The 9,914-nt window shown below is 37.7% G+C and overlaps 2 non-coding genes across 2 annotated transcripts; one reads left to right on the forward strand and one right to left on the reverse strand.

Moving 5' to 3' along the window:
* Positions 1-9,007: 9,007 nt before the first annotated feature.
* Positions 9,008-9,126, reverse strand: LOC113015439 (5S ribosomal RNA). Its single transcript, XR_003271110.1, has one exon. It is a non-coding gene; the product is annotated as a 5S ribosomal RNA (ribosomal RNA).
* A 310-nt stretch (positions 9,127-9,436) lies between these two features.
* Positions 9,437-9,555, forward strand: LOC113015457 (5S ribosomal RNA). The gene has a single exon (XR_003271127.1). It is a non-coding gene; the product is annotated as a 5S ribosomal RNA (ribosomal RNA).
* Positions 9,556-9,914: the final 359 nt, after the last annotated feature.

Raw genomic sequence — 9,914 nt, forward strand, 5'->3', positions numbered from 1 at the left:
TGCATGTAGCTGGCTCATGTTTTAGACATTTTAGGCATTTGTGATGATTGTTTATTTCTCCCTTTATACACATCAACCCTACTTCTATTTTTTTAATGTATATAACACAGGATCGTGTATTCTGCTGTGTCATTTGTGTGGCTTGTCGGTAACCAGGCATTCGGTACAGTGGAGTCAAAGCTGCAACATTTTAGAGTTTAACTGATTGAAATTCCTTAAAACCTCTTTAACGTAGTGTTTGCTCCAAGAACTAGGGGCTGTCATCGCACAAAAGCTTGGGTTTTATGCAAATGACTTTTTTGTGAGTCTTTATACTATTTAGTAATGTTGGTAATAAGGTATATTTTGAATAAGCCTTCAGTGGAAGCTGCTGAAAGATTATAGTTTTTTTTTTTCTTTTTTAAAAAACTGGCCCACGTGTTAAAAAAATTGTCTAAATTAATATTGTCTTTGTATGCAGATAAATGCAAATATATGGCCTTTTAAGACTGTCATGTCTTACTAATAACATTATTATATAATAATATCCCACCTAAGTTTTACTAATGCTATAAGCAGGCGAATGTTGACATAGTCTTGAGTGGAGGCGAGTAGTTTATCTTTTCTAACTATGCATCATTTTTAACCAAGAGATTTAGCAGTGGGTATCTCACATGAATTGGAGTCATTTCTAGAGGTAGATAATCAGGGCTTTTTATGTTGTTTTTAGCATATTGCATTTAGTAGCGTTTCTTAGTGCTTATCAACGTCTTCATACCTTTCTAATAGGATGAAGTATTTATGTGGTCATTTGTAACATTGTAGATTTTATAGCCTATAAATTGGGTGGATCCTTTGTAACACACAGTCTTTCCTAGCCAAACAAGATTATGAACTTTTACATGATGAATATTAAAAAAAGAAATATATATATATAATTATATGAAAGCACAAAAGGACATCTCGATTCTAGGTGCTAGATGTTTTCACTGTAAAACACCTTAAATCCTCACTGGACTGGTCCACAAGTCTCCGTAGTTGCATGCTAAAAAACAAGTAAGCATCATAATGTTTTGGATCTTTTCTCTCCCTTTGATGACCTCTCTATGGTTCCCTTTGTACTCATGACCTGTAAAAGCAACTAGAAATCCGACTGACTGTGTTTGTGGGGCATTCTGAAAATTCTGTACTTGATATTTACTGTTATGATGTCAATATTGTTCTTATCGGTGCTGGTCTCACAACATGTAAATTTGGATGCACTTTTGATAGCAATGGTGTGACTTTTATAGATAATCAATTGAAGCGAGAGGCTCGGCCGTTTTGCGTGACGCCGGCGTAATTGTGTGGAAATGGCCGTGTGTACTACCTCTTGTTACCTGTTTTAAGTGTTATGGTAACATCACACTGCTGGCCATTTCTGTATAATTACCCCTGCAATCTATCTAATTGGCGCTGTTTGAGTCTTGCATCTTGACAGAATAGGTTTTAAACGTTTGCTGTGCTTGATGGTGAACGTGCTTTCTCAGTTTGTGGTTAAGCGATTTATTTTTTAACTTTTTTAATTTTTCACCCTCATAGTTTTGCTCAGACTGATGAGAGAATGTGTGTTTTGAGTGTTGAGCTGTACGACCAAATTCCTGAACTGTGTTTGTACCTACACACAGATTTCCCTGCTTTCTTTCCTTTTATTCTATGCACCAATAAGAAGCAGCATTTTATTTTATTTTATTTCTATATTGAATAATAACTCCTTTGCTTTTCAGTTGAGCAGTATGCCATCAAGTATGTCACCCATATTTGGTCTGATAATTTTATTTCATTATTCAAAAGTAGAAGGTACAAAGTAAATGTACCCAGTTGGTGCTGTGTGTCAGACTAGGGAAGTAATCTAGAAAAGACTGCCCACGGATAGATTGATAGAGCCTGAAAACTATCACATAGTACTTGTTGATATCTGTATGAAAATGACACAGCCGAAGATTTATGTCAAATTTCACCCCAGAGCATTTATTTCTATGTACAATCATGCATTTAAGTCCTTATTTAAGCTTTAGGTTTGTTTTGATCCAGTCATCTCGGTCAGAGTAGGTGGATCAGAACAGATGAATTAATCAGGAGAAGCCCATCTTTGGCTCTGTACTTGGAAATGTGAATGTCTTTGTTCCTGTGTGATTGCAGGCCTTTGTAACGCGACCACAGCTATCTTCACTTACTCGAATGTTCAGTTCTTAGACTGTTCCTCAAAGGGACGCGTCGGAATATAGTGTAATAGTTGGAAGTCATTCTCTAGAAGTTAACCGTCATGTATTGTTGACAGATTGAATCATTGTTTCCTGTAACAGCACAAACATCAGAAACTGACTGGCTTGTAACTTTAAGCTGTCTATGTTTTTTAAGAGATGACTTTGAACTTGTTTCCGCTTCTTTACATTTTACATTACCTACACCAGCACCTTATAAAACCTGGTCAAAATGGCTTTTTTCTCCCTATACTTAACAAACAATATTCGACAGTGTGTTTTGTTTTGTTTTTCTTTGCACTAAACAAAGGACTTAGAGCTAGTCATGTATTGAGAGTGTTTATCAGGGGGCAGGCTGGCAGCCTGGATTTTTGGATTTTGGTGGCTTTTCAAAATAAAAGATGCACAGTCAACAAGTGTCGCCAATCATAGGCAGGAGATTTGCGGGGGGTTTGTAGCCGGCGCATCAATGCCACAGTGTTTGAGTATTAAGGTTTGACACGGCTGTGACAGCCATGTGCACATTAAGTTGTTCTTAGTAAGGCCTCTTTTTCTCTAAAATCGCTACAAACTACACATATCACAACTCAGAAGAGGCTTTTCCTTTTTCACATAAATCATCTTCGTCACAATAGAACAGAATACTTTATTGTGACTGTTACAAGAACAATGAAATACAGTATGAGCTCAGTCAAGAATGTTTAACAGACCAATACTTGTAGCCTGGATGAATGTGGCAATGCTTTTCAAGTAAAGTGGAGCAGTGAGGCTTTCAGAACAGCTGTAGTGCTGCCCCTAAAAACATTCTCAAACAAGGCAATTAAATGCACACATTCACCTCACTTTGGCTGTTTTCCCATTATCTTTCGGAGCGGCCAAAACGCGGATAAAGCAAGTTTTAGAAATAGCTTTTTCGTAAACTAAATGGCATATCATAAGCTATTTTAATCAGCAAATTATTTTCTCATAATTTTCTTTAGTTTTTAAGAGGTAATGATAACATTTCTCCAAATGGTAACCATCAGCCTTTGCGTTTTTGTTTGTTTGTTTTTATTAATAGTATTCTTTTTAATTTATTTTCATTTTTTTTAATGGTCATGGAGTACAAAATTAAAGCCGGCTTTCTAATGAAGCAGTCCCCTTACATGAATTAATTCCATACCATTACCCTCTGTATAGTAATGTCTCCTCTTTCTGTCGCTTATCTGTCTCTTGTGGAGAAAATCTTGCTGTTATAAAGAGATCTCTTGTAGAGTAGATCCTATTTTCCTAGCTCCATATATTAAAAATGAATGTAATTAGAACCTGCGTGGTTTGTAATGTTGTATAGGCTATCCATCCAGTACATTTATACTCATCTTTGCATCTTATGTACAGCCTTTTCTTTCTGTTTTCTTCTCTTTATTTATAGGCTTTATTAATTCCAGAAAGTATTGTTTTCTTCTTCTCAGTCATTTAAATATTGCTCATGTCACAGACCATATAATCTTTTTATTTTTATTCTTTCTGATATGAAATGAAAGTAGTAATTTCACAGTTGTGCTGTCTTTCTCTGGATGTTGGCTACTGTACTTTTAGGAGACATATGTTTCACACTGGTGCAAAGAGTAGCCATCTTTTGAGTCCTGGCATCATACTTGTGTGAGGTGCTAAAACATAAGCGCTTTGTGTGTATATTAGGTGGTTTGCGTAGGTGTGTGATCTCATTTGCTGTTCGATTTTAAACGTATGCTTAAGCCCTCGGGTCTCGTATTCCTGTCCAGCCCCTACAGAGCTGTCTTGTAAAATCCTCCCTGAATTATTACATTAATTAGTGCAGTGCCACATAAATGCAGAGAAGCTTTTTGTTTTAAGTGTTACTTCTGTTCCTTTTTTCATTTGTATTGCTACACAGCTGGGTTTTTTGTTTTGTTTAGTTTTTTAGTTGTTGTTTTTTTTTTTTTTTTTTTAGATCTATAACTGACCTATATATATACATGGCATAATACATAACATCCCGTTCCTGTGTGACATAGATTTTTTTTTTTTCTAAATAAGCATCACTTTTTGTCTCTGACAGTTATGCCAATGTCCACTCAATTATCTGTAACCATTTGCTGCCAGTTTGGTATCCATAAAGTTTGCCTGTATTCTTGTTTTAGCTACAAGTGTCAACAATTAGTATAAATTCCAGTGGTGTACCAATAAGGAAAGACCTGTTCAATTCCATTGGATGCAGCTGTTTCATTCACTTTACCTTGGATGTGTTTAAGACATCAGTCACACAGGCCTAGAGACCAGTTGGGGACTGCCTGGCAACCATTTTTCAATGTGGTTGCTGGAAGTTTCTTTTTCTTTGTTTTTTGTTTTGTTTTTTGCGGTCACTAGGTCAAGTTGGCTGCAAAGGGGTATACAGCCCTAAGCCAAAATTCTCCTTGTTTTGGTTGCTAGCACATTTCCATGGTCGCTTCTAGTTTGCATGGGAGATGCCAACTTGTCTGCAAACACTTAGCAACCACCACCAAGCAGTAGTGAAACTGTGAAAAGTGCGACACAAACTGGAAATGGTGCTGGTTTGCCATCAAAGCAAAAGATGTGACTTTTAAAACGTGTTGGTTTCAGCTAAAATTTCACTTTTACTATGACAGTTTTTGTTTTGCATTGCACTTTTCACAGTTTCACTACTACTCAGTGGTTAATTGGCAAGTGTTTGCAGACAAGTTGGAATGTTCCATGCAAAATATAGGCAACCAAACTATTCACTAGAAAGGTTTTGGTGACAGCCAGGAACTTCCAGCAACCACTTAACAACTAGTTAGGAATAAACATTGTTGCCTGGCCACTTGAGGTTTCCAGGGATCGCCAACCACTCTCTAGACCTGTGTGACTGAAGCCAAAGAAACGGGAATGCAAGATTACAGTGTTGGCCGTACTACTTTGTTTCTAATTAAACATCTAGTGGAAAAATGGCCAGGAAAATGTCTTGATCATAAAAGGATCAATCCCAGTCATTTTGTTAGCACTTGAATTTTCTTTATCCACGGAATATTTTAATGTCAAGTAGATGGTTTGGTATGCTCGAACTGCACTTTTTTAAATCATTGCCTGCTGGATGCCATTTTATCCTAATTTCTTGTCTATAAATTCTAATTGAATATAGCTATTTATGTGCATTCACAAGTGAACTTCTAAGCTCCTCTGGCAACCAGCAGGGTGCAGAAAAGCACACAGTAATCTGGCAGCTGTGGCATTGACAGGTGACACATCTGCATCCAGGTGGCTATTCAGGGTTAGGCTGGATGACGTAGTAAATCAGATCTAGACTGAGGAGAGCCGTTACAGAACTTAACCAAGCCATCACCATTAAGCTGAACTATATGAATCCAATCATGCAAGACTTGTGGGTATTTTTTATTTGTATTTTTCCAAGCATTTTTAGTCTTGTGAACGACTTGGCTTTTTATTTACTGACTTGGATAAAACTACCTCAGAGCAGTGTCGGGTGCTAGCTAATATTATCCCTAATTTATGAGTGACAACAAAATGAAGAAATTGTAGTGACCAAACCAATGAAAGCCAATATCACATCAAAGCACTGTCTGTTTTGGGGGGTTTTCACCCTTAATAAGTAATCCTGCATGGACTGGTTGGTTGCTTTAGTTGGTTACATTTTACCGGACCAAATTTTTTTACTATCGGGAGTCTCATTGTTTTTAATGTGAGTCGATGAAGACAGCCAAGCACAATCTAGGACTCGTTCACGTGTAATGCTAACTATAAAAGATGTCTGGATCTTTTAAAAGGTGCCATCGTAATTGCTAATTCATGACATGTTGATAATCCAGCAAAACCTGTTGATTTTAAAAAGACGTTTGTAGTGGCGACGAAGGTTTGTGGAAAAGATGTATGCACAGCAATAAATTTCCTGAGCGTGGGCTGCAGATTGTTGGTGTTTTTTCTTTTTCTTTTTAAACCAGTCTGTCCACTGTGGGCAGGCTTTTAGTTGGCAAGACAAATGCCTGTGAGATCAGACAAACTTAGTCTCAATTTATGGAACCAGCTTCTTTTTCAGTTTTTGTTTTGCCAGCAAGTTTAGAAATATCAAGGCTTCTTAGTGAACAGAGCCACGCTGTTACCACATGCCTACATTTTTTTCAACCCAAACTGCAATAAAATCCAGAGTGGATTTCCCCATCTGGTACTCGCCACACTCAATGCCATTATTTTTTATTATTATTATTATTATTATTATTATTATTATTTTTCATTAACAAAGGGAAAATCCACATCTGAATACACTTCACACAAAGAAAAAGAATTGAAATCCGACGGAAGGCACACGCGAGGTCGTGTGTGGTTGTTGAGTACAGGTCGTAGCCTTTTGTCGGATCTCTCTCTCTCTCTCTCGGGTTTTGTGAGTCCTTTCAAAATAAAGTTTTGACTAAAATCTGTCATGCCGCATAAAAAGTAAAAAAGAAAAAAAAGTTTTAACTACCATGCAACCTCGTGTGTAGATGCTGCATAGAACGATCAGTATTTGTGTTTTGCACTTTCAAAGCGGTCTCAAGAAAAAAAAAAAGAAAAAAAAAGGAGGCCCATCTGAGATTGGGCTGATAATAAGAATAAAACTGACGAGGTATTTTACGCTATCAATAGGAATTATAAGGAATAATATGACTCGGAGGAGCTTTTCTAAAAACATTGATATATCTATATATTCATGAAGTACCTCATAAGCCTGATATATGCTGCATTGACCTTTTTTTGTTTTGTTTTGTTCTTTTAGTGTGCTTCATATTGTCCAGTAACATAATTTTCCCCTCTAGGGGAGGTTTGAATGTCACTTCAGGCTGTGCCCACGCTGATAGCTCTTCTTGTAACATGTTACACCATGTGGCCAAATAACGTGTCATTTATGCAAGTCATAATGTCAATCAGAATATTCCTCGTCTCATTTCTGCGTCCTTTTCTATTTTATTTTATCCTTTTTTTTTTGGCATCTTCCCTGCATGTGCGTAGCCAAAAAGGAAAAAAAAAGATTGGGTTCAGTTAACCAAGGGTTGACGTGCACCGAGCAGCTGTGGTAAAGCGCGACTGTTGACTCAGGCACTGACATGTAAGGGCTGTATCTGCTCACCCTGTCCTCCACCCCTCCATCCCATCCCGTGCACTTCCCTCCTCCACCCTGACACCCTTTGTCTTAAAATAGCCTTAGATCTACAAGTGAGGTTCCTATTTGGCCTTAAACAAATTATGCACTACAGTTTCACAGACTTGACAAAGAGCTCGATTCCAATTTAGACACGCTTTCTTTTAAGACTTCATGTTATCTACCTCCTGAGAATGTACAGTCTGTCCTGGAGTTGCAGTTGACTACAAAACTTTTTTGTTGTTGTTTTCTGACAGAAGATAATCAAAATTGATACAAAATTAACTCAGAACTAATACCAGGACACTCCTTTTTTTTCTTTTCTTTCTTATAATTATAAGCCATGACAGAGAAGCAAAGTGACCAAAGTCTCTTGGCAGAGGTAGCCCTGCAAAGCCGCGTGAATTCAAACCTCCCTTTCCTCCTGTCATTTTGAGCTCACTTATATTTTGCATATATTTTAGTTTCTCTATCTCTTTTACTCCCTTATTTAAACCACAACATGCCAAAACTGAATTTGCTGTCATTCCTGTTCTGGTGAGGGTCTTTTGCTCATTTCATATGTTTCAAATCCACTGCTAAGCTCCTTGTTCTTGTTATTGTAAGCTTTGATTTCTCTTATACGTTTTCTTTTTTTTTTTTCTTTTTGTAACAATTATGCTTACAGAACACAAGATATGCTGTAAACCCTGTTAGGACATAATGTGAATACGTATCACTTAATATAGTTCGCTCTTTGGCTTGACTGTAAATTGCATTAATTAATAAAAATGTTTGAAAAAGGTTTTCTGCTGCGTTGTCACTTGATGTTTTCATTCCTGTATTTTCATATCCTGTCCAGTTTTGCTGAACTGTTACCAGAGAGGAAGTAGAAGTTCACATCAGAGGGGAGAAGGCCTGATTCAGATACCTGTAGACTGAAACAAGATGACTACACTATCAACACTGTCTGTGAAGATGATTATGTGCCAGTAGAACAAGCAACACAACAAAAAATATCACATCAGCTGAGTCAGGATTGTTTTATTTACTTAATTTAATTAAAGTATCAAAGCACAATATGCATTAAAAGAAAGGACCACTCCAAATAATAAATAAAACCAATGAATGGAACATCTTTATTCATACTCTAAGAATAAATCCCTTTCCAGGTGGTTCTTGCATGAGGTCAACTGTGTGAATCTAAACTGGCTGCCTTGTTTTTGTTTGTTTGTTTGTTTTGTTGTTTTTGTTTTTTAAGTGCACAATAAGTAGGGGGCCATGAATGTGTGGCCCTATCATGCTCCGTATCTGCATTGCTCTTCTGGCACTGACTCATTTTGAGTCTGGCTGCCTCTACTCGGCCTCCAATATCTATGGGCCAGATGGTGTAACAATTGGGGCCACATCTGGCCCACATAACACCCGCCCCTGTCATATTTGAGTCCTAAGAAAACCAGTGGAAATGAACCCTAAATATCAACTTAAAACTCAAGGCAAGAAAAATGAAGATAACAGAATTTTTCACATAAATATTTTATGGTTTATATTAAAAAGATTGAATGTAAAGAATATACATTTTAAAGGGCCTTGAACTTCAACGATTGACCAGGAAGCAAAATGCTCCACATGTCCACTGAAGACGAGCAGCGCCCCCTGCAGTTTGTGTAAGTGAAAAAGCTTACAGCACCTGGTATTCCCAGGAGGTCTCCCATCCAAGTACTGACCAGGCCCGACCCTGCTTAGCTTCCGAGATCAGACGAGATCGGGCGTGTTCAGGGTGGTATGGCCGTAAGCGACACCCTAAACGACAAACACCCCTTTTATTAATGCTTCAGGAGCACTTCTCAGACTTTTGTCTTGCAGATCGTCTCCAAACAGTTTGTTTTGTTACTTAAATAAATGCGGTGATTTTAAGAGCCAACTGCACGCTATTCCGATCTAAGATCAGTGACGTGTTACTCTAAACAGCTTTCTATGCTGAAGTGAAAAGTTTACCGTAGGAATAAATGTTTCATCATTGGATGGAAAACGTGTTCAGAATCTTAATTGGCGAAAAAAGTGGTATTTGGCATGTATAAAAGGTCAGTTTGTGTGCACTTCTTTCGCTTACGGCCATACCACCCTGAACACGCCCGATCTCGTCTGATCTCGGAAGCTAAGCAGGGTCGGGCCTGGTCAGTACTTGGATGGGAGACCGCCTGGGAATACCAGGTGCTGTAAGCTTTTTCACTTACACAAACTGCAGGGGGCGCTGCTGCTCTTCTTCTTGTTTGCGTCAAACGACAAATTGCAGAAAACAAACCGTTTCTTAAACTTATAATAGCTTGTCATTTATTAAGTACAAATTTGTAGGTCATAATTACTTTGCAGGGCATTTTTTCCTATTTTTTATACTTTCTAATAGTAACAGTAAATTAATGAAACTCCTCATTCCAAAAGATCCACTATACAGCAGCTAAGGCCAGAAATGTACATAGACTCATATCTGAGCCCAAACTGTGCCAACAACATATCCTCCACACCATTACACCAACAGTCTGAACCGTTGAGACGCAGGATGGATTCATGCATTCGTGTTTTTT

Source organism: Astatotilapia calliptera, chromosome 22, assembly GCF_964374335.1.
Source record: "Astatotilapia calliptera chromosome 22, fAstCal68.1, whole genome shotgun sequence".
Classification (NCBI taxonomy): domain Eukaryota; kingdom Metazoa; phylum Chordata; class Actinopteri; order Cichliformes; family Cichlidae; genus Astatotilapia; species Astatotilapia calliptera.